Source organism: Manis javanica, chromosome 17, assembly GCF_040802235.1.
Source record: "Manis javanica isolate MJ-LG chromosome 17, MJ_LKY, whole genome shotgun sequence".
Taxonomy (NCBI): Eukaryota; Metazoa; Chordata; class Mammalia; order Pholidota; family Manidae; genus Manis; species Manis javanica.
In genome coordinates this window covers 39,923,506-39,948,901 of record NC_133172.1, presented here as the reverse complement: position 1 = coordinate 39,948,901, position 25,396 = coordinate 39,923,506, and the positions used below count along the sequence as shown (strand labels likewise).

Below are 25,396 nucleotides of genomic sequence, written 5' to 3'. Positions count from 1 at the left end.
GGGTACCAGGAGACCCCTGATAATAGGAATGCAGTACAGGGTCGAACTGGAAAGGTCTAAATGTGAATCCTAGTTTTGCCATTTCCAGCCAGGGGGATCTTCTATACCTGCCTTTATTGAGCATCTACTATGTACTGGGCACTGTGGAAAACACTTTCCATGCAATATCTCATTTAATCTGCAAGTTCTAAAAGCATTGCCTAGGAAATCCCAGGAAAGGCATTTCATCTCCCTGAGCCCAAATTTCCACATATGCAAAATGGAAATTTAAAAAAGCATCTAACAGGTTTACTAGGTAGATTAAGTAAACTCAGTGTTGGAAAGCCTTCAGCACTGGGCCTGGCCCAGGGTGTGTGCATAGCAGGATAAAGAGGCAGACAGGACATGCTACTCTACCAAATACGTCCTGCCAAAGTGCTCTGCTGGATAGTCAGGTTTTGTTTTTGTTTTTTCCTTTCTTTCTTTCTTTTTAATTTTGTCCCCTTTCTCTTTTTTTTTTTTTGGTAATTTTAAAAGAAACCTTATGCTTCAGTTTGGCTGGATCTTGATGATTTCATTTTATTTTATCCCAAGAAGGGCTGCTGCCTGCTAGGAGCTAAAATCTAACTACACAGTTTAATTTAGATGATAGAAGTCTTCCAAGACCTAGTGCAGTACAAAATGCATGTCTCTCTCTCTCTCTCCCTTCACTGCTTACCCACCCTCAACAAGGTACAAACGGTAAGAAAACCATTCTGTTAGTCCAAACACCTACTCACTGTGCAACTGCACACAGGTGTCTTTCCCTCTCTGGGCCTCAGGTTCCCTTCCTTTATGGTGGGAGGGTTGCAGCAGATGACTGCTGAGGTCCTGCTGACTTGGAAACCCTGCGTTTTCAGTTGGAGTTTGCCACTCACTGTCTTATAAGACCCTCCCCAATCCCCAAATCATCCCACAGGGCTCACCAGCCAGGCCAGGAACCAGCTGCAACAACTGGGGCAGTGTGAGTCCTCAGTGAAGGCCCCAGAAAACAAAGGAAAGCCAACCTCTTGCCAACAGGGGGAGCGGGAAGGCAGGCCAAGCAGCTGAGCAGCTTCCTGCCCACAGGACCTGCTACACAATTTGTGGGGCATCATATTCAAAAGTTATTAAGAATTTCAAGCCAGTGACCGCAGAGTAGTAAGTGAGGCCCTTCTAAACAGAGGTCCCATGCCCATGAAGCAGGCCCCTGGGACATGGTGCCAGAGGATCACTTTCTCTTGCTTCTGCAGGTTTGTGGAGTTCCAGGGGCACCCCTCATCGGACCCTCTGGTGCTCTGGCTGAATGGAGGTCCCTGCTATAGCTCCATGGAGGGAATTCTGGCTGAGAATGGGCCTGGGTGAAGCAGGGGCTTCCTGGAACATGTTGTGGTGGACCAGGGATGCAGGCCATCTGGACTACCTTCTCCTTGATGATCCACACCAAAACTATGATGAGTGCCCCAAGGGGCTCTGCTTGACCCAGTGCCAGCTGGTGAGGGCTGGGGTATTAGACATGGACCTTGAGAGCCAGAAACTCTAGGAAAGCAACTGAAGAGCAAGCAGCTCCATGTGATGGAAACAGCACTGGGCTTAGATTCTCGGGAAGCATAGATTGTAGTTGGTGTCACTTTGGGGCAGCCAGTCCCATCTCTGGATCCCAGTATTTTCACTGACCAATTGCCTTGTGGCCCTTTTAGGATCAAGTGAGTAAAATTCTATGGAAATCAAACCATCCTGAGCACTTACTAAAAGCTGCAGAGTCAGTTCACATGCTTGGATAAGACGAAAGTGGTTCATACCCCATCTCCAAAACCTCCCAGCTGTGGGAGCTAGGGCAAGTTACTTAACTTCTATAGGCCTTAGTTTTTTCATCTGTTAGGTGGGAATAATAATAGAACCTATTTCAAAGATTACTGTAATAAGGAGGCAATTCCCATAAAGTTCTTAGCATATAGTACCCTATCAGACAAGTTAGCTCTCACAAAGGGAACAGAGAACTGGGCCAGTCAGAGGCAGTTTGGGGATAGCGTTTAGGAAGAAACTCCTTTGCAAATCTGGCTTGAAATTGCTCAGGTGTTGGTAAGGATTCTCTCTAGAGGTTTGAGGAGGCTGGAAGAAAGAGGGCTTGCCTAGCCTCTGTGGAGGAAAGCCAATGGGGGGGGATGCCCTGGAGCCATCTGCTCCCTAACCAGAGCTCCCATTGGCTCCTCCTGCCTGGCATCTTGTTAGGAGGCATTGGCAAAAGCCCCAAGACCACTACATTCAACCTCATGGGTCCCCTGGGCCCCTGCAGCCCAGAGGACATCCACACATCCCCTCCTCCCTGCATATGAATGCTGACAGGTCCCTCTGCATGAACCCATGCAGCTGGAACCAGAACTACCAGACTGATTGGTAGTTCTGGTGGGTGATGGGCCATTCATGGTGGAGACAGGGAGGAGGGAAGGAAAGGAAGAGAAAGCAAGACAATGCCTATGTCTCGAACAAGAGTGACTTGTGAGCCGCAGCCAGTCAGCCCATGCACATTTTTTCTTTGGCCTGACTATTGTTTAGGGGAAGAAAACTTGAATTTCAGTTGCCATCATTCACACAGTTGGGAGTTTGGGAGTTTTCACTTAAAAAATCAGATCTGTGGCTTCTGTTGAAAGCTCAGTTCTGGGTGTGTGTTTCCCCCAATACCCTGGTGTAGCTGAGGAGCAGCAAGAGTAGGTGTCTGTAGAAAGCCATGTGTTCTTCAGTTCACCACTGTCCCCGCTATGCCCTGTTGTCTTACACCAACCTGCTTCACCCATGTTCTCTGCCTGGTTTGTGCAGGGATGAGGTTTGTGGCCCCTGTTTTTAGCCTCAAAGAACCCCAAACTCCCCCTGTGTCTGATAGAGAAAGGATAATAATGTCTCCCTCCTCTATAATGGGCTGTACAGAGTAGGGGTTGGGGTATGACTGGGTTCAACTCCCAGTTCTGCCCTTTCCCAGGTATATGACCTTAGGCAAGTTCCTTTAACGTTTCTGTGCCTCTGCATGGGTTCCCAGGTGTAATCTGAAACTTCCCTGTAGTCAGAGCACAGGGAGAGATGAAGAAAGGCAGGCCACTCTAGCTTAGCAGGTGGCAGGTTTAGGAAGCAAGGGAACTTACATGTAAGGCTTCTTTTGGGTGGCCCCAAGGACAAACAGACCTCCTCACTTGCCCGCCAAATGTTAGAAGTATATATAAAGGCCTTAACTAGGTTTAGTCTGGTATACTGTCCAGATGATCTCAATACCACATCACTATCTCAAAGCTATGTCCTTGAAGCAGCCTTTGGAAATTGGGGAGGCAAGTGGAACCCACATTTTAAGGATAGGGAAGGATTACACCTCTGACTGTCTGTGTCTAGCTCACAGTCAATTGGTAGTCACATCTTCTTGTTGACCTCCCCCAACACTCAGTTTCCCCATCTGTCACACAGGATGCTAATAATAGTACCTACTCCGTAGGTTGTGCAAAGATTTAAAGAAGTGAATACACGCAAATGACTAGAACATCAAAAGCACTCAGCCACCCTCATTGAGACTCACAGAGATGAGTGTACAAGGAGATACACCATGAACCTTTAGGAGCTGAAGAGAGATGAGGAATTGTTGTATTTACCAAGCCAGCTTTGAAGGGGGTAGTGATCAGGTGGCTGATTCTGCAGCTATTCCCTGTGTGACCTTGGGCAAGTCACTTACCTTCCCTAAGCTTGAGTTTCTCCATGTGTGAAACTAAGAACCCAGACAAAATAATGATCTCTGGACCTTCTTTTTTTGGACCTTCATTTTCTAGTTTGAAATTGAATGCAACATTCTTTTTTGTTTTTTAAGTACTTTAGTGTGTGCCAGGTACAGTGCTATCCATGGGGGAAAAAGAGTGTGAATGCCAAGGGCTGTGAAGGATCCCATTAGACAGCATAATGGGGAAGCCTTCCTGAGAAGAAGACGGAAGAGCTGAATGATGAGAAGGACCCACAGAGGAGCCTAAAGAGGAGTGGTCCAGGCTGAGAAAACCAAGTGCAAGCCTGAGGCAGAATAACCCAGGTAGAAAGAATGCCACTGTGGCTGGGGCAGTGGGCAGTGGTGGCAGCCCATGCAGAGTGCAAATGGAAGATGAGCAGGATCGCGGTGGCCTTGTGAGCCATAGTAATGATGCCAAAGGATTGTGTAAGGAGCCACTGGAGAGGTTTTGGCAGAGGATAGATCATGGCAGAACCAGGGATAGCAGACCAGGAGGACCAGTTGTGGTGGTCCAGACAGAGAGTTACACATGGACTAGAATGACAGCACTGGAGATGGAGATCAATGGGAAGACTTGGGATGTATGTGGAGGATAGAGATTAATCTCCAGTGTTGATCCTTATGCCCCCTACTCTGTGTTTACCTTAAACAAAAAATCATCAGTACCAGCAAATGGGAATAGCAGAGAATTGCAATTCAGACAAGCAAGCCATTGGCAAGTCCAAAAAACAAAGGAGAAGAATGCTCTTTTGAGGAGGAGATGAGTAAAGTTGAGTGGGCTGTAATAAACAAAAAGTCTACTTGAGTAAACTGGAAGTTAGAAGCATAGTGGCTCTTCATTGACTGAGTTGTGATAGTCTCTCATTAGCTGGGCTGTTGCCAGGCAAGGAGAAAATCTTTCTTCCTTTTGCTGGGATAGTAAACTAGGCTTCTTCCTGTTGGGAATGCTAGGTACCTCTCTAAATAAGGCTAATCTAAAAGGTGTCAGCTACTCTGAGATTCTGAGTATGACTCCGTGCTAATCCTGTGGGAGGTAGTATAGCCAAGTGGTTAAGAGTACAGGCTTAGACATGGCACCAACATGGGTTTGCATCCTAGGTCTGCCACTGACTGGCTGTGTGGAACTGAGCAAGCCCTTGAACCACTCTGTGCCTCAGTTTTATCATCTGTAAAATAGGAATGCACACAACAGTCCCTGCTTCACAAGGTCACAGTGAATAAAGGAGAAAATTAATGTAAAGGGCTTAGAGCAGGGCCTGGCACACAGTGAGCACATCAAGGTTAGCCATTAACACTGTTACCATCAGGAGGGGGCTTCTTGGTATTTATTTGCCTCTTCTGGTTTCAGGGCTTTGGAGTGGGAAACAGAATAAGAAATACCAGCTGAATGGTGATGCTCTCACAGAGTTCGGTTACTGCCACAGCCTCAATGGCAACAAAACCTATCTCCTTCCAGTTCTCCAGTCCTTGGCATGTCTACCTCGGAGGCAGGTGACTGTCTGCCATCCTTAGACCAGAGGTGAACAAGGCCACCAGGCAGGTGAGTTTGGTTTGGCCAGGAGTAATTAATACAGCAGGAAATGTGACTGCCGTGGGAATGGAGGTGAGCCCAGGTTGTCCGGGGTCCCCATCCCAGACCAGGTGTGTCCTGGAGTCCTTACTTTTTGGCATGATCAGATGGTGATTGGGAGGCAAAGAGGAAGACATGTAGAAATGACCTGGCTGCCCCTCCTCTCACCATCCTACTTTTCCAGGGAACTCTTCCTGAGAACTCCCATTTGGAGTACAGGGTAGGTCAGGGGCTTCTGTGAGAGTTGGAATACTTCCACATGGAAAGGACTTTGAGATCTTCCAGCCAACTCTTCTGTCCCAAGAGGGGGATTTTGAGGTCTAGAGAGAGGGAAGAACTTTGTCTGCATGTGAAGGGGATGAGTAGAATTACAGAAATGGATCAGGGGTATGTAGAATGGAAAGAGTTTGTAGAATTCTAAAAGAGCACCTCTATGGGATTCAACAAGTTTGGGGGGCCTAGGCATGGAATCATGGGATGGAAGAAGGGAATACCTGAGACTTTCCACCCCTTAACCCCTTTCTACACTCTCTGCCTCTAGCCTTCTAATGGCCCCTTCCCTGGGGGGCCTGAATGTATCAATGCTACTGCCTTGTTCCTGCAGCTGAACTGGAATGATTGAGTGTAAGTCCGGGGAGAGGAAATCCCGGAGCAAAATACCTCTAAAACCGAAATCAGTCGAAGGGAGAAATAGTTTAAAACCTGTTTATTGCTTACAAACTGCAGTACAGAGCTGTCTCTCTCCTCTGCTCCTGAAGAAGCAAGCCTCCTCCCCTTAAACTCTCAGGTTCAGATACGCCCTTGAATGCCAAGGTAATTACCCATTGACATGGAGATGAACTTCTCTCCACCCCTGAGGATATGCACATGCACTAAAGCCAGGCAAGATACTCTAGAAATGTTACAATTTTACCCACACTGAGGCAGGCCCTGTACATTCCCACTCTGTGCCTGCCTGGGAACTGTGCAGGTGACCCTGAGGAGATCTGGAAGCTTGGTTAGAGGCATGACAGCCAGGCTGTGTGACCTCACAGAATTGAGGGGTCTTCTTGGGGAGAGGTTAGGAGGGTGGAGACAGTAGGTTAGGGCAGGATGTTTGTTCACTGTTGCCTTCCCAGTGTCTGTAACAGTGCCTGGAACATAGTAAGTATTCAAATTTGTTGAAGAAGGAAATGGATGAGGAAGAGGCATCTGTTGCACTTGGAAGCGGAGGAGATGGAGGTGGGGTCATGGGTTCAGGAAGAGGGTGTAGGAAAGAGGTGTAATCCTGGTGATGCCGGGGTTCTTGTTCACGAAGCCGAAGAATGAGCTTTACAAACACTCAAGGTAGGAGAGCAAGGTACAGGCTTTTATTTAGAAATAAAGTGAGAGAATAGAGCTCCTGGCTCATGACAGGAAGGGAGAAGAGAGCCCATAGTGGTGCGTTGTCTAGGGGGTTTTATAGGCAGTTGAGGATTTTTTGAGAACATGAAAAAAATTTAGGGGTGTGGACTTGTTAAGTGGACCCTGAATATTTAGAATTAACACAGGCAACTTCCTCTGATGATTTCTCCCTGAGATACCAGCATCTTGGTCTGGGAGCATATGAAACTAGGTCACCTGCTCAGCCCCCAAGGTGGGCTGAGGTATAGTTTGCTAAAGAGTAAGTTAAGAATTTCTACCATCTTAACTTCTTGGGTTATTAAAATGAAATCTTATCTTTAAGGTGGATTCTTGCCTTTTACTGTGTTGTTTATGCCTGGGCTTACTTGCTAAATTAGTTGCCCAGTTTGCAAAATCACTTCATCAGGTCTGAAGGAGGAAAGACAGCACATAGGCCTGGGCCTTTTAGTATGCTAAAGAGAACCTTACACATGATTATAAATGGTTAGCATAATAAAAAACATTGCTACTCTTCTTTATCTGGGGAACACTGATCTCGCTGAAGAAAGATTCTAGAGCTTAATGTTTAACAGTTTTAGTAGGGGGGCTTCCTTGTATGTAGTTACATTGCTCTGACTGCAAATATCTCGCCCTGCCCCCTCTGGAGGCCCTCACCCTACTCTGACTACATCCACGGTCCCTGTCTCTCTGGGACAGTGGATAGGCCCATATCCAGGAGCAGCTTTTTGCCGGTTGGAAAGCAGGGTTGAAAGGGGACCCCTAGAATCCCAGTTCCCAGTGTTTCAGAATAGACATGGCCTGTGTGGTCATCCTCAGCTGCTTCTCCCTACAGCTGCAGGTCAGCTTTCAGTACCAGAGGCAGTGTATATGGACATGGCCCCTTCCTATGGGAAGCTGCCACAGCAGACCTTTGTACCCTTCTCTACAAAGGAGACACTGACCTGGTTTGTAACTTCCTGGGTGGGGAGAGGTTTCGGGAGGTCCTGAAGCAGCTGATGGACAGTAAGGGCACAGTGTCCCAGGGGAAAGCTGGACTGTGGTGGGGAAGAGGTTCTGGCGGGGAGGGAGAATCCTGCGGCCCTTCATTCTTGCAGATATCAGCAGCCTGGGGAAAGGGAGTTCCAGTTGAAGAATCCTCAAGAGGAGGAGGGCTGCAGAGATCAGAACCCAAGGATTTCTTCCTCCTTTTTGAAAAACAAAGGAGACCTTGTCCTCCAGCTATCTAAAACCAAGCTGCATTAGGATCAAAGGGAGAAGAGATAAAGTCTTTCCAAAAGAACTTGGTTAACATTTACATGTGCGTCAATCTCTCCATCTTGAAAAAACACAACCCTTCTCTCCCCTCAAGCTACAGTTTCCTTCTCCCACTCAGGATCTGGCTTCTGCCCTCTCATTCCACAGAAATGGCTCTGTCCAAGGTCACCACTGGCTGTGTCACATAGTCCAAGGCCTGGTCAATCCCCTCCTTGCTTGACTACTCAAAACCCTTGAGTCTTTCAGTCCTCTGGGTCTGAGAAACTCAGTCAGCCTCCGGTAGTCCTTGGCCTCCTGAGCTGGGATGTTCCCCAGTTGCTGGGGACTCTTCCCTCCTTTACCGGGAGAGCTGAGCTCTTCTAAGGGCCCTGGGGCCTCTGCTCTCTGAAGGCCCCCCAGGGCAACCAGCCTGTCAGTGGCTCCAGTCTCCCCAGCAGTTGGGCTGTCCTCCAGACAGTAAGCCTTTCCTCAAAGATGCCAGAATCTTCTCTGTAAGGCTCAACTCTTTGCTAGGAAGTACTCTGTCTCTGCCACTCTCTCTAGAGAACTCCTACCCCTTTCACATCTTTAGAGAGTCTTTGAATCCCTAGACTGGGTTGCAGGCCCCCCCAAAGCTCCCTCTGCTTCTTCATTTATTAACATTTACCATACCTGTCATTCTTTGTTCACAGCTGGCTTCTCTAGTAGTCTGTGAACCTGAAGTACCTATACTGTTTTGAGCTATGGTCTAGGACATGGTGGCTGTTTAATCAGTGGTTATCTGTTGAAGAAAAGAGGGTTCTGCCCTGGTGATAGAGGCGTGGTGGCTATAGAGCTGGTGTAGTTACTGGCTCATACCTGCTGTTCTGGCTCTAAATCTCCTCGGAGCCAGCAGCCGTGAGAGGAGCCCCAAATAAGTGTTAGAGTGGGTAGACAGCCAGACCTGAGTGGGAGGGGCTGGGGAATTTGGCCAGTGTTTACTATCAGTTAGACACTTGTTTATATTTTAAACATCCCTTTCCGTGTAAACTGTTCTCCCTGGATGTGGGGAGGGAGGGTACAGATAACAGACCTGCCAAACTGACTAGTTTCAACATGGAGTAGGGGTTAAACCTGACTTCACCTCAAAGCTCATTATATGCTGATTAGCACACCCCCTGGCACCATGACAGTTCCGGGCAGACCACCTAAGGACAAAAAGAGAGCATCACCCTATTTCCTGGAAATCCCCTCCATATTCCGAGAAAGCCCCACCTACCCAGATGAATATTCCACCCCTTGCTTAAACTCCAGCTATAAGACCACCCAACCTGAACCCCACCATGCTGCTCACCTCTGGAGCTGGCCTGGGGTCCTTCCCTGAGTGTGTGCTTGTGCCTTGTTAGACTACTCTCCGCTTGTAGCTGCACAGCCTGCTCATGAATTCTCTGTCCGAGCCGAGAACCGTGTCCCAGGCTGAGTTCTCACCCAGTGAGCTGGGAGATCTCCTCAGATTAGACTGCCCAACAATGCGTCAGTTGATTAGAGGGCTGCTTTAAGGGGAACCCCTTTGCGGAGGCTATGGAGAGCACAGTTGCCAAGTGACCCCTTTCTTTGGTCCACGTTAGATGGTAAGCCTCTGCCAGTCCTGGTACTAGAGCAAACCAGCTGCTTCATTCCTCATAGTCCAAGTAGGGCTGGGGCTCCACCCACCTCTTAACCTGTGCTTCACCAGACCCTGTGCAGGGAGGTGACTCAGGATTCTGCCTGGGCTAGTTCTCCTGGGGATAGGGAGGAGAGCCTTTCCCCGTTCAGTGAGTTAAGGATGCTAAAGAGAACACAGCCGGAAAGAACCAGAGTCCTGGCTTGAGACTCCAGGACTTACTCTAGACCTGAAGGAAGCTGTGGTTTATGAAAGTGAGGAACCTAGATGTAGTTAGAGGCCCAACAGTGTGGAGAATACAGGTAAGAAAACTGAGGCTAGGGTCACAAAGGGCTCCACCTTTTTTTTCAGGCCTTATTCAAACACCACCTTCCCCAAGAAGTCCCCAAACTTCTCCAGTGTTCTCCCCTATCTCTCTAGCCAGACCTCTATAGATTGAAAAAAAAAAGTTGCTTTTTCTGCTAAAACAAAAATCCTTAGATAAAATGTTAACCCTAGAACAATAGTTTTCAAAGTTGAAAAAACTTAAGGGTCACTAGGAGGGTGGACTGTTGGTTCCCACCCCCAGGGTTTCAGATTATGAAGGTCTGGGGCAGAGTCCAAAACAACCCATTTCTGACAAGCTCCCAGCTGCTGCTGCTGATCAGGGAATCACACTTTAAGAACCACACTGCTCTACAACATATGATCCACATGACTGTACTATTTTGCCTCTCTTCTAAACAGGGCCCAGGAGACATGGTGCCCCAATATTGACCTACTCAGGCTCTGATGTTCAAGAGCTTCCAAAAGAACACTTCTTTTCTGTGATCTTATGTAGCTGTGGGTAGGGCTCCCCAAAGGCTGGAGTCTCTTACCCCTCACCCCCAATCTGCTTCTCTCAGGGTGTATCCCATCCATATACTCCCACCCTACTGCTCCAGAAGCTGTATGCTGCTGTGGCCAATATATGAAATCTGGGAGGAGGAAAAAGGGTGGAAAAAAAAAGCCTATGTGAAGAGGATGGACAGTAGTCTGTTCCTGGAAGTCTCCAGAAACTGCTGGGTTCCAGTGATATTTGACAAAATTTCTATTATATCCTAAACTGCAGTGTGATGGGATTAGGAGGTGGGGCCTCTGGGAAGTGATTAGGTCATGAGAGTGGAGCCCTCAAGTGAATGAGATTAATGCTCTTACAAAAGGGATCCCAGAGAGCTCCCTTACCCCTTCTTCCATGTGAGGTTACAGCAAGAAGACAGCCATCTCTGCACCAGGAAGCAGGCTCTCACCACTGAATCTACTGACACCTTGATCTTGGACTTCCCAGCATCCAGGACAGTGAGAAATAAATTCTTGTTGTTTATAAGCCACTGAGTTTTGGTGTTTTGTTATAGTAGCCTGAACAGACCAAGACACTTGTCAAAATGCTTTCTTTTTTTAATTTGGGCCTGGAGTTTGCCATGGACTTTTTCACCACCTTTCACAGAGTACCACAGGGCTATAGAGACAAATACAGGCACATGCCTATCCTCAGGTTAGTGAATGGGGCTAATTAGGCTCATATTTTGGAGATGGAATGGGCCTCAATACAGCAACTCCCCCAACAGTTTATTCCAAAGATCCTTGAAGATTATTTTCACCATGGGTTTTAAATTTTGGAAGATTTTTCCCTACTAAATATAATGAACTTACTAAATGATAGCTGCTATAGCTCTTGGGGGAGGGTAGATTGGGAAAATATAAATATTTGATTTTGTTATGCTTTCTGAAGTCTGGAAGTTGTTCACAGGCCCCCAGTAGTGTATTTGAGTTCAGAGATTCCTGGACATGAAAAGTCTGTTCAGTCCAGTGGGGTTGGCTGTTCAGTCCACCTTTCTGAGTATCGGGCGGGGGTATTATTTTAAGCTATATATTCTAGAAGGGTCCTGGCAAAAGTATTTCTTCTGGATTATCTTCCAGCATTGAGATTTTTGACCCATTTGTTCTTTAGGTAACGTAGAGGCTTGGATTGTTTGCTACTTACTACCTGGTCTGTCTTTTGCTCCTCCAAAGAGTGACTGTAAACATTTTAAAGGTAGAGGCATCTTTTTCTCAGACTTGTAACACTCTATACTGCATTTTGAAGAGATTAAATGTGTGACGGACATACAACCTAGAGAGGGAGGTGTGGAATGGGAAAGAGGAGTTTGGAGTACAATCCTCAACATACTGCCCCCCTCACACCTCTAGTTCAAGAGAGATGGTGTGACGTTTGCCTCTCTAGGTTCCCTAAGATGATGGTAGAGATGGGTGTTAGGTAAAAAATGTGAAATGTAAGTTGGGGGGGTGCTAAGAAGTCTGTAATATTTAAATGAGAACTATCTGCCTAGGCAGCGGCCCAAATGGGCAGATAAAGGCTAATGGTCTAGGCTTCAGGCAATCATTTCAAACAGGTCCGTGATCAGGGAGGATACACAGAACCAGAGCAGAATCACAGGCTCTGCCGGCTCAGAATTCTGGCAATAGTCTTTAGGTGCACTGATCTGTCTGGAGCCAGGCAGGTTTCTCAGCTTTGCCTCAACTTGTCTGCAAGCAACCATTCAGATCACTCTAAACTAATCATGGACTAGGAGAGATGCTGTGTGGCCTTTCTTTTCCCCTCTTAGCTACTTCCTTGTTCTCATGAAAAGAGGCAGTGGGATCAGTAATCTTAAAAAAAAAAAGTCAGAAGCTTCTTACAAAGTCTTGGGACAAAATTACCTATTAAGGAGACAACTCAAGAATTCAAACGTAAACTAACTGGAAAACACCAAACACCTCGCAGTATTTTCAGAACCTGTCTCAACAATAACACCCTGTTAACACTATGCATCACTTATTTTTTGGGTTTGGGAACTGTCTGGTCATTAATGGCCATTGAACATTATAGCAAGAGGTCACCTGCTACCTAGGCAGGGGGCTTTCCAAACTGTGGCTTAGAGTTGGTGGCTAAGAATGTGAGCCCTGAACTCAGAAAGGGTGGGGTCCAATGCATCCTCTACTCTTGATTGGGCATGTGACCTTGGACTAGTGACCTCCCTGAGACTCAGTCTTATGAGCTGTAAAACTGGGTAAAAAACTCAGTCCCCACCTCACAGGGACCAGAGGTGTAGGTGAGATGCAGAATGTAAAGATATACTTTGGAATAAAAAAGTCTATGTGCACATAAGAATTCCAGGACCCCATAGTAAGTCCTTGCATACCTAAGAGGCCACAGCCTACAGTGTGGGCAGTTTGGGAACCATGTAAGGCTTGTCCAATATTCTCAGAAGAGTGAAGAGAGGAAGAGGTCCAAGGAGAGGAACTGACTTTTCCAAGGTTGCACAGGAAGTTAGGGGCACAGCCTGGTTTAGTACTGGGGTTTCTGAATTTCTGAGATCTCAGTGGGCTCTTTGCAATGTTCCTCCCTTGGGACCTCCCCTCAAGGTAGAACCACCAAAGTAATACCAAAGCCTGGGTGCCCAGAGAGTCAGAAGGTCTGGAGCTGGGCAGTGGTGAGGGGCTGCAAGGAGATCAAAATTTAGAGTTAGGCTGTCAATGAGTTGTTCTGGATAGGAGAGAGAATCATACGGTAGTCAAAACTGCTGTAAATTAAACTTACGGATTCATTGGATAAATGGGACTGAAAAACAGAAACATGGAACAATCAGGCCTTGTATTTCTGCTCACTCTTCTTCCCAGCGCCTCCAAATATTTTATAACATGGTTTGGTTATATCTTAAAGTCTCAAAGTCCTTTGTCTTCTAGGTATTTTTGCCTCCACCCCAACCCAATTCAATAAGGCTTTTGTTTCTTAGCAGTTATATTTCCCTCTCCAGCTATTGTGGGAAACAACTAAAAGAATTTGTAAAGTTCTTCCAGAACCTGGGATGCACAATTAATGGGAGGGTGAAGGATTGGAAGAAGGTGGCTAAGGAGAGACCAGATGAGTAATTACCAGCTGGCTGAAATATCCTGTTTCTAAATATGTTTGAACCCCAGGACTCATGATTGCTGATTTATATAGGGTGATTCAGTGAATCCTTTGTGAAGGTCTCTAGTAAAATAGTTTGGTCAGATTTCCAACTATGTCTTTCAGTAAAATGAAAAACGTACAACAGGTGATCTCTACTACCCTTTCCAGTCTTTGAACATTCTGAATCTTTCTACTCTTTAGTTAAGAATAGAAGCCACCCAGAATTCTTGACCACACAGAGTTGAAGGACTTTGATCTCCAGGCTATTGTAATCCTGTAGGTACTTGGCTAAGTCCCCACAGCTGGTCAAATCCTACGAGTGGTGTTGGTACAGTGGCGGGGCTGGCAGTGGGCTCAAGGGTCTCTCAAGAGTCTCAGTATAAAGTAGCAAATCATTCTCCTAGCAAAGACAGGCTGAAGTAGGGAAATGCAATTCGGCTTTATTTCAACTTATTTTAGGAGACGGATGTTTGTGATCTGAACTAGTTGTAGAATTACAGAGTTAACCTTAGATAGTTGACTTTTATGGGTATATTTGTATGTCTTTTAAAAAAAATGAAAAATTAAAATTACACAAGTAACATGAATACATCCTCTTTGTAAAACCTTTAAGTAGTCCAGTAATATATAGAATAAAAAGCAATAGTTCCCTTTAGCTTTCTTAATTCCACTCCCCTCCACAGGGATAGCCACTGATACCAGTTGGGGGTGGGTGTATCTTTCCAAACCTTTTTTGCATTTACTCATATGCAAATAAAGATAGTTATTTTTTCCTACACAAATGGTAACTACTGATTATGCTTTTTATTTCTATTCTGTACCTTTTTAATCTAACAATAAACCTTGTAATCATACCATATCAGTACATATAGATTTACCTCATACTTGAAAAAAACTGCATAGTATTCCAATGTATGACAGCAGCATGCATTAATTTTACCTGTTCTCTATTGTTTCCAGTCTTTTGGGGACCCATAAACAACGGTCAGTGAGTATCTTTACACATTCATCTCTGTACAAATTTGTAATATTCACTTGTGGAATAAGTTCCTAGACAAGGAATTATTGTGTTAGTGGGTCTATGCACTTTCAGTTTTGATAAACTTGGCCAAAATGCTGCTAGCATAGAGGTGTTAGCAATTCTGTACAGCAGCTATATATAGAAGGGCCTTATTCCTTATCCCTGGTGTGTTTAGGGCCCTTTTACCACTACCATTAATGTTGTATGTCCTCTGTTTCCTGACTTTTCAACATTCATTTGCTCACATGTCTACCACATTGTCTCACATGTCTACCACATTGTTCACATATCTAGCACGTTGTCTGTGCTTGGTGCTGGGAATACAGCTATTAACAAGCCTTAGGCAATCCTTGCCCTTGCTGTATGTGGGGTCCCTGGGGCTCCTACAGTTGCTTGAAAATACAAGACAGTAAATGTTTGATGAGAGTTGGTCTCCAACCAAGCAAAGGCAGGTGTCAAAAATTATTTTTAGGACATTATGCTAAGTGAAATAAGCCAGTCATAAAAAGATACTGTGTGATTTCACCTATGTAAGGTATCTAAAGTCACCCACCTATGTAAGGTATCTAAACTTTTGGAAATAGAAACTAGAATGTGTTTACAAGTCCCCAAGGTTTTCAGGGACTGGAGGGAGGAAATGAGGTGTTGTTTTGGCTCTGGAGTTTCAATTTTGCAGGATGAAAAAGTTCTAGAGATCAGTTACACAACAATATGTATACAGTTAACACTACTGTACAGTACATTTGTAAATGGTTACGCTGGTAAAGTTTATTATGTTTTTTTCCCCACAATTAAAAAAAAAAGTGTCTAGTCACAAAAGATAGTATGAGACAGATGGCTGGGAGACAAGCTACTTAGCCTAGCGTCAGGATGGGGATGATGGTGAGGATAGGTTTTTTCAAAAGTTGAAAGAGACAACCAGTGAGCACTTCCTTCTTTGTCTTCTCACCGTTGTCTGGGAAAAGGTGACCATAAAATCTTACTATCTATTAGAGATAATAAATCATAGCAAAAGACGTGTTTTCTGTGCTTTTTCTCCAGAGAGCAAAGGGCGTAAGTATCCTTTCTGATACCACTTACAAAAGCCGAAAGAGAACCTTAGCTTCATACCCTTCTTCAATAGGCTGAACTAGAAGAGAAAGTTCTCTCGACGAAAATGAGGCGAAAGGTTCGACCAAGTGGAAACCTGGGAGACTACATTCCCCAGCACGCACTGCTCCTCCTGGGGCGCAGTCAGTGACAGAAAAAGACGCATTGTTTTTGCGACAGGAATGGGGCAGGGCGGGGGACTACATTTCTCGGGGTGCAAAACGCCACCACTCCAGATGCATCCTGGCTTGCTTTCTGGTAGTTGGCGTTGCCTGCCAAGGGGACCCGAGGGGAGGGGCATGTTTAAGATTGGGAAACCTCGCAGTCTACGGGGCTTGACACTTCCAGGGGAAGGAGGTGGGGGAATGGCTGTCTTACTGTAACTGAAAGTAGTTCCCGCGACGGGTGGCAAAGGTTTACGGCCTCCTCTCTTATTTATTGTTTTTCAGAGGTAATGCCAGGCCCCCATTGGCCAAAGAACGGGAGAGCAGGTGGGAAGTCCATGAAGCCCCAAATCGAAGTTATCTGTGTGTCCCCATTGGTCCTCGCCTGGAGCGCAGGCGCGAGGGCTCCAAGTGCCATCCCTGGGGGCTGGTGAGCGGCAATTGGCCAAAGCCCGCGAAGTAGAAGTCCGGATTGGTAGTTGCTAGCAGGAGCCTGGTTTCTTCCTTGACTTCTGCAAGTGATAGTGTGTGATTGGTTTAAATCCGCGGGCACCTGACCGTGATTGGGTGGAAGCCACAGGCGGGGTACGATCATTGGTTGGTGGTGGGGCCATCCCTCCTCTGGCGGGCAGCGAATGATGAAATGGGAACGGGGAGGGGAAAGGCCGCGACGTGAGCGCGCGACCTCCGGCGCCATTTTGTAGAGAAACAAGCGGAGTTAACCGAAGAGGGGTTTGAAGAGAGCCGGCGTCGAGGACCCAAGAGTTTCCCGTGTCCAGCGCTGCCGGAGCCGCCTGAGGTGAGGTGGGCTGGGGTTGGGGGTTGGGGGTTGGGGCCGGCTGTCCGTGTCAGCTACGAAACGCAGATGCCCGTGGAGCAACGAACGGGGGTGGTCTCGGGACCACTGGGAGCTTCTCCCGGAGCTCCGCGGAGTGAGGAGCAGTCGGGACGGGGAACTGGCGCGGCGGGAGAGGGTGGGCTCTCCTCGCGGCTCGCGGAGTCTGGGCTCTAGAGAGAAGAAGCGGGGCGAAGGTTCCACGAAACGGACGGCAGAGCGCGAGATGAGACCCGGGGTGGCCCCCGGCCCGGGGCTGAAGGCGCTGAGGACGGCGGTGGCGGCAATTCGGGCGGCTGGGCCTCGCTTCGCGCGGGTTGCACCCTCAGACCCCACGAGCTCCTCAACTGCCCCTTTCTCTCCGAGGTGCCGGATGAGTGCGGTGGGCTTCGGCCCCCGAGGCCTAGCTCCCGGGGCGAGGGGACCTTGTTTGAGTAGTTGGAGGCCCCAGTTCCTTTTCCGTGGGCCTGGAGCTGCCAGTCGCCCTCCGCTCGCCCCCAGCACGTTGTCAAAGCCCCGGTGTTTCGGGTGCCTGCCGGTGGGAGGGGCGGGCGCGAGCGAGCACTTCCTTATTGCTGCTTGCCACAGGTTTTGTTCCACTCGCGCGCCCGGGCGCTCGCACTGTCTCCGAGGTCGGCCTTCACCCACGGGGCCCAGTGTCTGTGCTGTAGTGGCGATTCCTGCTCACCCACGGGTAGTGTCCCCCTAGTGAACTGAGCACTCGGAGGCCTCAGGCTGGTGAGAGATTTACTCCACGTCTTGTAGGGGTTACCTACGGCCAAACACCCGAGTAGTCTTTTCAATACCATCTCCTCTCCAGAATTCAACCAACAGGGCTCACTGGTAATTATTACCCCCATTAGGTTAGAAAGAAAAATGATTGGGACCCGTGGGTTTGAAAATGTGTTCAGAATAAACTTTGAGAAGCAAACTTTTTCCCTGAAGGCACTCAAATGTCACATTTCTTAGAGCTCTAATCAAAACTCTGTTTACTTTGAAAGTTGAGTAACAATACTTAACTTCCTTCCTACTTCTGTGTAATTCGATTGCTTTGGAGGATTCAACTGTCAATTATTGAGTGAATATAATTGAATTTTTTTGTGCAGAATTCTGAACATATCCCTTACTACAGTGTTTTATAGGAACAGAGATGCATGCGTGAAAAAATGGGAGGACAAATAAAAATTAGTACATAGTCAAGCAGATTAAGAACAAACTTGTTATTGTAGAGGCATTTGGGCTTAATATGTTAATGATCTTTGGCCTAGGTTGACATTCTACCCTTTCAAAGACTGGCACCATAATATTTTTGCTATTAATAAGTTATATGGCAACAGTTTAATCATGTTTTCAGACACTGCAAATTGTTACCCTGTTGAAGGAGAAAATGAGCTGATGATAAATAGTTTTAGGCATCTAGTTGTGCTTTGGCTGAAATGTTGCTAAAACTTGGAGAGTTGGTCCCTTCTCAACAAGAGTGGGTTCAAAATCCTTCAGTGGAAATTTAAGTCTAGAATCATGTCACAAAGACTTGACAATACCTGAAAGTTTTTCCCTTTCTTGCTTAAAGGTTGTCATTATAGAAGTTTTAAGACATGGTTTGTGGTATTATGGTGGAACAGAGCTGAACTTTTCTTGGTTCCTAAATCACCCCAGTGGATCCCTGGCTTTTAGTCTCTAAATTTCTTAATTTGTAGTCTGTAAGTTTTTAGTGGGGGTTTAAAATCCTGGTCTCTAACATGAAATCTTGTCAGGCTAAGTACTGTGACATTCTTGTAACTTTGAGTTAAGTCACTTAAAAATAACAGCAGCAAAACAGCTCTTAAGCACAGAAAAGAATATGCTTACTATCTCTCTGAAACATGCATAAAGAATAATCTCAAATTATTCTTAAATGTTGCTTTGTCCAAGTGTGTTTTTGGTCAGATTCTGATCTAGGTAAGAAAAGCTTTCTTACCCGCTAAAATTTATGAACTTAAATCTTTGTTTCATTCTGAGGTAACAGATCTCTAACACTCAGTGCCATGGAAGAGAGTTTGTCCACAATAATTCTAATTGAATGCTCAAGATATTTTAAGACATTTCTGTAAAATGTTTATCCTTCTTGAATCAACAAAAAATAGTAGCCTATCATTTGAAATGCTGTATTTTATAAACTTGGTAAATTCTTTTAAAGAGAACAAAACTAAATTACAAATCATTTAAAAAATACTAGTTGAAGAAGTACTTCTTAAATGGCCCTCTGACCAAACTGAACTTCCTGCTGGGAAGTTTCAAAATGGCATCCCACCTAGTCTTATTTTAAGACCTTATGTATAGAAAAATCATGCAGTTCCTTTTCTGTTTGCTTACAGTTTTTAAGAAGCATGTTTCAAAACTAAAATGGGCTCAAAACTTGTTGCACCCTCTATATATATACAGTAGTTTATTTTAATGTACTTTTTACTCATACATTTATTTGTAAGAATGTAACAGCAAATACAACAAATTGTTCATTGAAAAGCACTGCTTAACAAATCAGTAATTAGAGGTGCAGACTTAATCTGAAACCCTATATTGAGATTTGAAGGAAAGGTGGCCTTCAGAGTACAGAGTGTAGATTTAAGAAATGCATTTCTGTCTTTAACGCTGGAAAGCTCAGCCTAAACCTCTGAGATAAAATGTCTTCGTTAATTTTGTTACAGTGGTTAGAAGGAAATTCCTAGAATGTTGAATGAGATGTCTACAGGAGAGATTGTGTGTGTCTGTGTGAGTGAGAGAGAGAGAGAGAGAGAGAGAGAGAGAGAGAGAGAGAGGAGAGGGAGGAAAGGGAGGAATGGGGGGGAAGAGAGATATTAGGCTAATTACATGAGGTGGAAGGAAGGCATATTTTGAAAGACTATCTTACTGTTCTTTTTTTTTAAATTTTTTATTAAGGTATTATTGATATACGTTCTTATGAAGGTTTCACATGAAAAAACAATGTGGTTACTACATTTACCCATATTATCAAGTCCCCACCCATACCCCAATGCAGTCACTGTCCATCATATATTACTGTTCTTTAAACTTCATATTAAGAGCTCTCAGTATTTTTTTTTTCAGATAGGTCGAAAGTTTGTCACCTTGGATTTATAGCTCCTAGTTTTGAAATGCAGTGTTATTTTTAAATATTATGTAGACCTGTCATAAGAACAGTTTTACCCTTTTGTTTCAGACCCTTTGTATTTTTGCAATAGTTTTCTAATTAACCTCCAGTATCTTTTACCCATCATTTGTTTATGGGATTTCTGTAAAAAGTCATATATGAATGCATTTTGATTGTAAATGATTATAGGAAAACAGTTCTCTACATCCAAACTGCCTCCTAAAACACTGGATTGAAAATAGTCATCTGCCACTCAAAAGGCCCTTCAGTTACCTAGCCTGGAGCTGTCTGAGTGTTGATCCCTCCCTACCTGTGGCAGAATTACTGCATCGTACCCTAGAGTCAGAAGGCTTGCATAGTGGTTCCCAAGTTTATATTTGCTCTCTTTACCTGTAATGTCATCATTGTATCTACCAAAACGTTATCCATCACTCCAGTTCAAGTTCAAATGTACTGTCTATATATCTTCCTTCATCTAAGCAAAATTGATTTTTACACATTCCCCATGGCCAGTTTGACTTATTTGTACCATGATTGCCTTGTAAATTTTCTGTCTTATTTTATAGTGGGTAAGGAGTCTCCCCTTCCCCCAAACACATACACAATTGCCCTGAATTGTAATTGAATAATGCTTTCATTTGTTACACGTGGGGAGATTTATAGACCGTGGCATTCAACAGTACACCCGGTTTTTGATATTTGAGGGCACAGACGTTTTCTTGGAGCTATATACTTATAATTTTGTTGACACGTTTTAGACAGTTAAACTTAAAAAGGTAGTCATGTAGAATTACAGTATCATTCTTTAGGAAATTAAAGCCTGGGAGAGCGAGGTGATTTTGTAGTTTAAGGTCAAACTAGGTTTTCTTACTCTAGCAGTGTTCATTCCGTCTTTCCATATTGCTTGAGTTTAATGCAAGGAAAAGAAAGATCTATGAATTTGATCATTCAGAAAAGTGGGAATAATCCTTGTGGTCAACCACTTGCTTTTTCTGAGACAGATTATGCAGCTAACTCTGGAGGTTGCTTTTGTATTTCAGTATTTTACTTAATTTAGTGGGTTAGATTTTAGAACATCATTACTATCAGTATTAATAACATTGTAGAATTAAACTGTTTTAACACATTGAATTACCTAGGGAGACTTTTTTTCCTTAGTCTCAGCGTGGGTTATTTCCTCTTAAGTTTTACTGACATATAACTGACATAAAGCACTGCATAAGTTTAAGATGTACAGCATGATAATTGACATGCATATATTGCAAATACTCCAAATGTTTTATATGGATAAGGTTTTCTTAGTTGTGACCAAAGCAAATACATGTTTCTTTTCCAGCAGTTTTTTGGAGGACAAGTTGTAAGATTTGCGGTCTTTGTATCTTCAGTATGAATATAATAAACTCCAGTGTGACCAAAAGATGATCTTTTCTGTCACAGTTACTGTGAGTGGTCATTACTTCAGTGTAATAAATTTGGAATTCTGTTGAGGCCTCCAAAGGATGGAGGGACTTAAGTTTTCAAATGTTCTTTAGCATTGTAAATTGAATTCTGACACTCAAGTAAGTTTTCTCATGGTGTAGTTATATTTTTAAAGTGTCTCTATGAAGGATACTCTGTACATCCTTGTTTTTTTTTTTTTTTTTTTGAGAGGGCAGCTCTCATATACATCCTTGTCTTTTAGTAGTAAAATATATACTGGATAGCTTTATAATTTTGCAAATGCTACTGGAAAGATACTTCTGAATATTCAATTGATTCCAGATCAAGAACTTCATTTCTTTCTGATTTTGGTGTAAGCATGCTTTTATGGCTTTCCTTCACTTTTTCTGTTTTTAAAAATACGGGATTTTATTTGCTAATACTATAATAATTTGAATTATGCTGAAGGATGGATTGAATTCTTATAAAATTCTGAAGCTATCCACACAAGGCTATTAAATGATCTTTAAAATTAGTATTAAGGTTCTGTTGCATTGAGTAAAATTGCTTGTTTAAAGTGACACAGTAACATAGATATGAGGCAAGTCAACTCTTGATCCAGTTGTTTTTAGCCTTGCCGGAGTTTTCATTTCAAATCGAATTACTACCTATTGACTATAATGCCCTTAGATATTATGCCTTGTCAGCTGGGTTCTAAAAATAAACATTTTCTACTAGGCCTTTCTAAGCCCAATAATACATAATTTTGGGATACCCATTTTGTGGAGTATTCACTCTTGTGTTTTTATTCTTTAGTTTGGGTAATGGAGAGATAAGGGTATCGTATATTCCCACTGTTAGGGCATGGATATTTTAAGAATATTCCCCTTCCCTTTTCAAACAGATATACTAAAGATTACAGAAGTTGGGGTTGTCTGGCCAAAGATAAAATGTAAAAACTGCATGAAAGTACTTCATTTTAAAGTTTTAGTCATCTTCAGTCACTAAGTCCTGAAGGACTCTGTCAACCACAAAACATTGGTATGATAACTAGTACACTAACCTAGTTTTGGAATATTGTGTATAGCTTTGTAGAGTTCTCTTTTGATTTCAGTGATGAAGTCTCTTAATTTTGCTTTTTTTTTTCTACTCTAGCTCTTCCACAGTTTATTTTCAGCTCATCATCAAGTGATTGTTGTATTTTAAGTCATATCATGTTATGCTGTTCAGAACCACCCATTGATTCGCCGTTTGTTATTTAGTAAAAGCCGAAGAAAGCCCTTTTTCACCTGTAGGATTTAGTCCTGCCTTGTACCGCCTCACGAATTTCCCTTTTCTCCAAACTTACTCCATTTCCTATTCTCCCTCACCAAGTTTGCTTCACCTGCACTTGGCCTCCTTGCCCTCCTCACACATGCATATTCTCTGAGGAAGCCTTTGTACAGATTGATCCTTTTGCCTGGAACATTCTGATGTGTGCAAGGCTGAAGCCCTCTCAGCCCTTTAAAGTCTTCTCAGATGCTACTTTCTCAATAAGGCTCCCTTTGATCATCCTGCTTAAATTGCATTTCCCCACCTGACTTGTTTTACCTTTACCGTGCTATTTTTCTTTTTCTGTGGTACTTAGAATCTCCTAACATGCTTCGTAATTTCTTATTACTATTTCTTTTCCTCGGTGGGAATGCAGGGATGGATGGATGGATATTCACTGATGTATCTCAAATGCCTGACTTACAGAAAGTACTCAACAAATATTTGACTGGGTTAATACACATAGTAGTATTACATAAACTGTTTCTCTGCTAAGTTGGGGTAGCCACTTCACTTAAGCCATATACCATTTCTTACCATCTGTGGCTTTCAGTTGTGCTTGGCTTTGTGTTAACTTTGTGGAGAGCCAGATTTAGGTGTTCACATCAAGGGCCCACCCTACAGAAAGTGGATACAAAAAATCATTTTCTTAATAAGAGCACTACTGCTGTTTGGGCGGGATACTTCTTTGTTAGTAGTGCTGTCCTCCTTCTTTGCAAGATATTTATTAACATCTCTAATTCTTACTGAATGCCGGTGGATTTCCCACTCTTGGACATTTCAAAATGCTTTTGTAGATTTTATTGCTGTCCAGTTTATTCCAGCAAATAACCCTCTGCAGGTTCACATTTGTTGACAGAGTTTATTTACTTTAGATCTAATTACTGTTCATGTAAATGACAAATTACATTTTACAACACTAAAATTGTAAAATGTAATTTTACAACAGCACGTGTGAAAGACTACCTAAGAAAAAGGAATACCATATTTCACTGATTCTGAAATATTTTCAACATTTTAACATCTCTGAAATTGGGATGCATCATGTCACAGAGAAAAAACTGCCAAGTAAACTTTGTTAGGATACATAAAATAGCGATACTAGTACAATTAATGACAAACCAATCTGAAAGGAGATAAGTAAAATTATCTCCATCTCTGATGGATGATGAAGGTAGAAGAAATTTCCCAAACTTTGACTACATTTTGTTTTCTGTTAAGTCTCATCAAATTTTGTTTTAGGGACCTAGAAATTGAATATTGGTATTGGATTCCACAAGGTTCTGGAATGTTTTCCATGCCCTCAAACCTGATTGGTTGGGTGTGGTGCTAAGGGAGAGATAGGAAATAAACCTGAGGCATGTCTCTGGGAATTGATAAAAAGAATAATACACATGAAATAATAGTGAACAGTGTGATTAAATTTTATAGTGCCTTATGCCTCCTAAAGGTGAGGAGAGGTAGACTAACGGATCTAGCTTGTAGATGATCTGAAGTGATTTGGGAGATTTTGGAGGGGCTAAGGCTTGAAGTAGGCCCTGGTCTTACTACCTGATGCTTTTGTTCCCTTTACAGAGTAGTTGTGGCCTGCCTCCTGGTGACCACTAATTCCTCTGTCTTGAAGGTCATCAGCAATCTCCTAGTTGCTAATTCTGATAATTTGAAATAATTTCTTTTGTGCTATGCTTACACTGACAGCTCTAACTTTTAAAACCTCTCTTATGTGGTTTCTTTCTACAAACTTATAGTTGTATTAGTTATCAATTGCTGCATAACAAATTACGTCTAAGTGTTTAGGTGTTCAAAACTTTCTCGCTCTTTGTTATTTCAAAGGCACAGCTTGGCTAGGTGCTTCTAACACTGTGTCTCTAACAAAGTCGCCATGCAGGTATCCACAGGCTATATAGTCTTCCTACGGCTGAAGGGTGGGAAGACCTTACAAGCTTACTCACATGAAGTTTGGTAGGCTTCAAATCCTTCCATCTGTTGTTTGGGATACACCAGTTCCTTGCCACGTGTGCCCACTCCATATGGCTACTCACATGTTGGCAGCGTGCTCCTCTCAGAGCACAGGCTCAGAGAGGTAAAGAAGACTAAAGTCAGTCTTTTTGTAACTTTATGTGGGAAGTGACTTTATTTTCTTTTGAAGCCATCCTTAAGGTCCAGCCTACACTTAAGGAAGCAGATTACATAAGGGTGGAAATACGAGGCAGGGCTCATTGGGTTATTTTAGAGCTGCCTACCAGAATGGGTATTTCCCAAGGATTTTGCCCTTGGAGCTCTCTTAGGGATGTTGGCCTTCCTAAGTTTTACTTATGACCATGACAGTAGGGGACTATTCTGTATTCTGATATTAGGCACTCAAGTTTCTCCCATCTCTCTGGCCACTCTTTGTTTTCCATTTTGAGTTCCTTTTTTTCTGTCCACCTTTAAATACTAAGCTTCCTTAGGACTCTCTAGGCCTCTCTTATTCACATTCTTGTATAGTGTATTATCTATATATTGATGATTCCCAGATCTGTTATTAACACCCCACCCTTGCTATGCTCCGGAGTGTAAATCCAACTGCCCAGTGGATTTCATCTATATGCCTCACTCCAGACATGTCCCAAGTTGAATTCCTCATTTTCTTTCGGACTCTTCAAACTTCACTTCCTCAGTTTGTGTATGTCGGGAGTAAATGGAACCCAGGTACTTTGTCTGGAAATACGATTATTTGACTCCTCTTTTTCCTTCACTTCCCTTCCTTATACTAAACACAGTTTCAGAGTCCTTTCAGTTCTATCTTGAATGCATTCATTTCTCTTTTGCTCTGATACTCTTAATTTCCCTGTGACCTACTCTTTCTCAGTTTTCCAGTCATGAGTAGCTTCTAAACTTTTTCACCTGATGATGTCCT

At 43.8% G+C, this 25,396-nt stretch overlaps 1 protein-coding gene and 1 long non-coding RNA gene across 9 annotated transcripts in view; one reads left to right on the top strand and one right to left on the bottom strand.

Moving 5' to 3' along the window:
• Nucleotides 1-6,661: 6,661 nt before the first annotated feature.
• Nucleotides 6,662-16,235, bottom strand: LOC140846964 (uncharacterized). The gene is made up of 3 exons (XR_012126541.1): nt 16,020-16,235; nt 10,437-10,535; nt 6,662-7,888 (listed from the first exon to the last, which is right to left on the bottom strand). It is a non-coding gene; the product is annotated as an uncharacterized lncRNA (long non-coding RNA).
• Nucleotides 16,236-16,458: 223 nt separating this feature from the next.
• CNOT1 (CCR4-NOT transcription complex subunit 1) overlaps nt 16,459-25,396 on the top strand; it is a 148,822-nt gene continuing 139,884 nt past the window's right edge. For 5 of the 8 annotated variants that reach the window (XM_073225564.1, XM_073225567.1, XM_073225562.1 and 2 more), the window contains exon 1: nt 16,462-16,604. The gene's annotated coding sequence lies outside the window, so the exon portion shown is untranslated. Of the gene's footprint in view, nt 16,605-25,396 lie in introns of all 8 variants that reach the window. The other 3 variants (XM_073225568.1, XM_073225565.1, XM_073225569.1) reach the window with 2 other exon arrangements.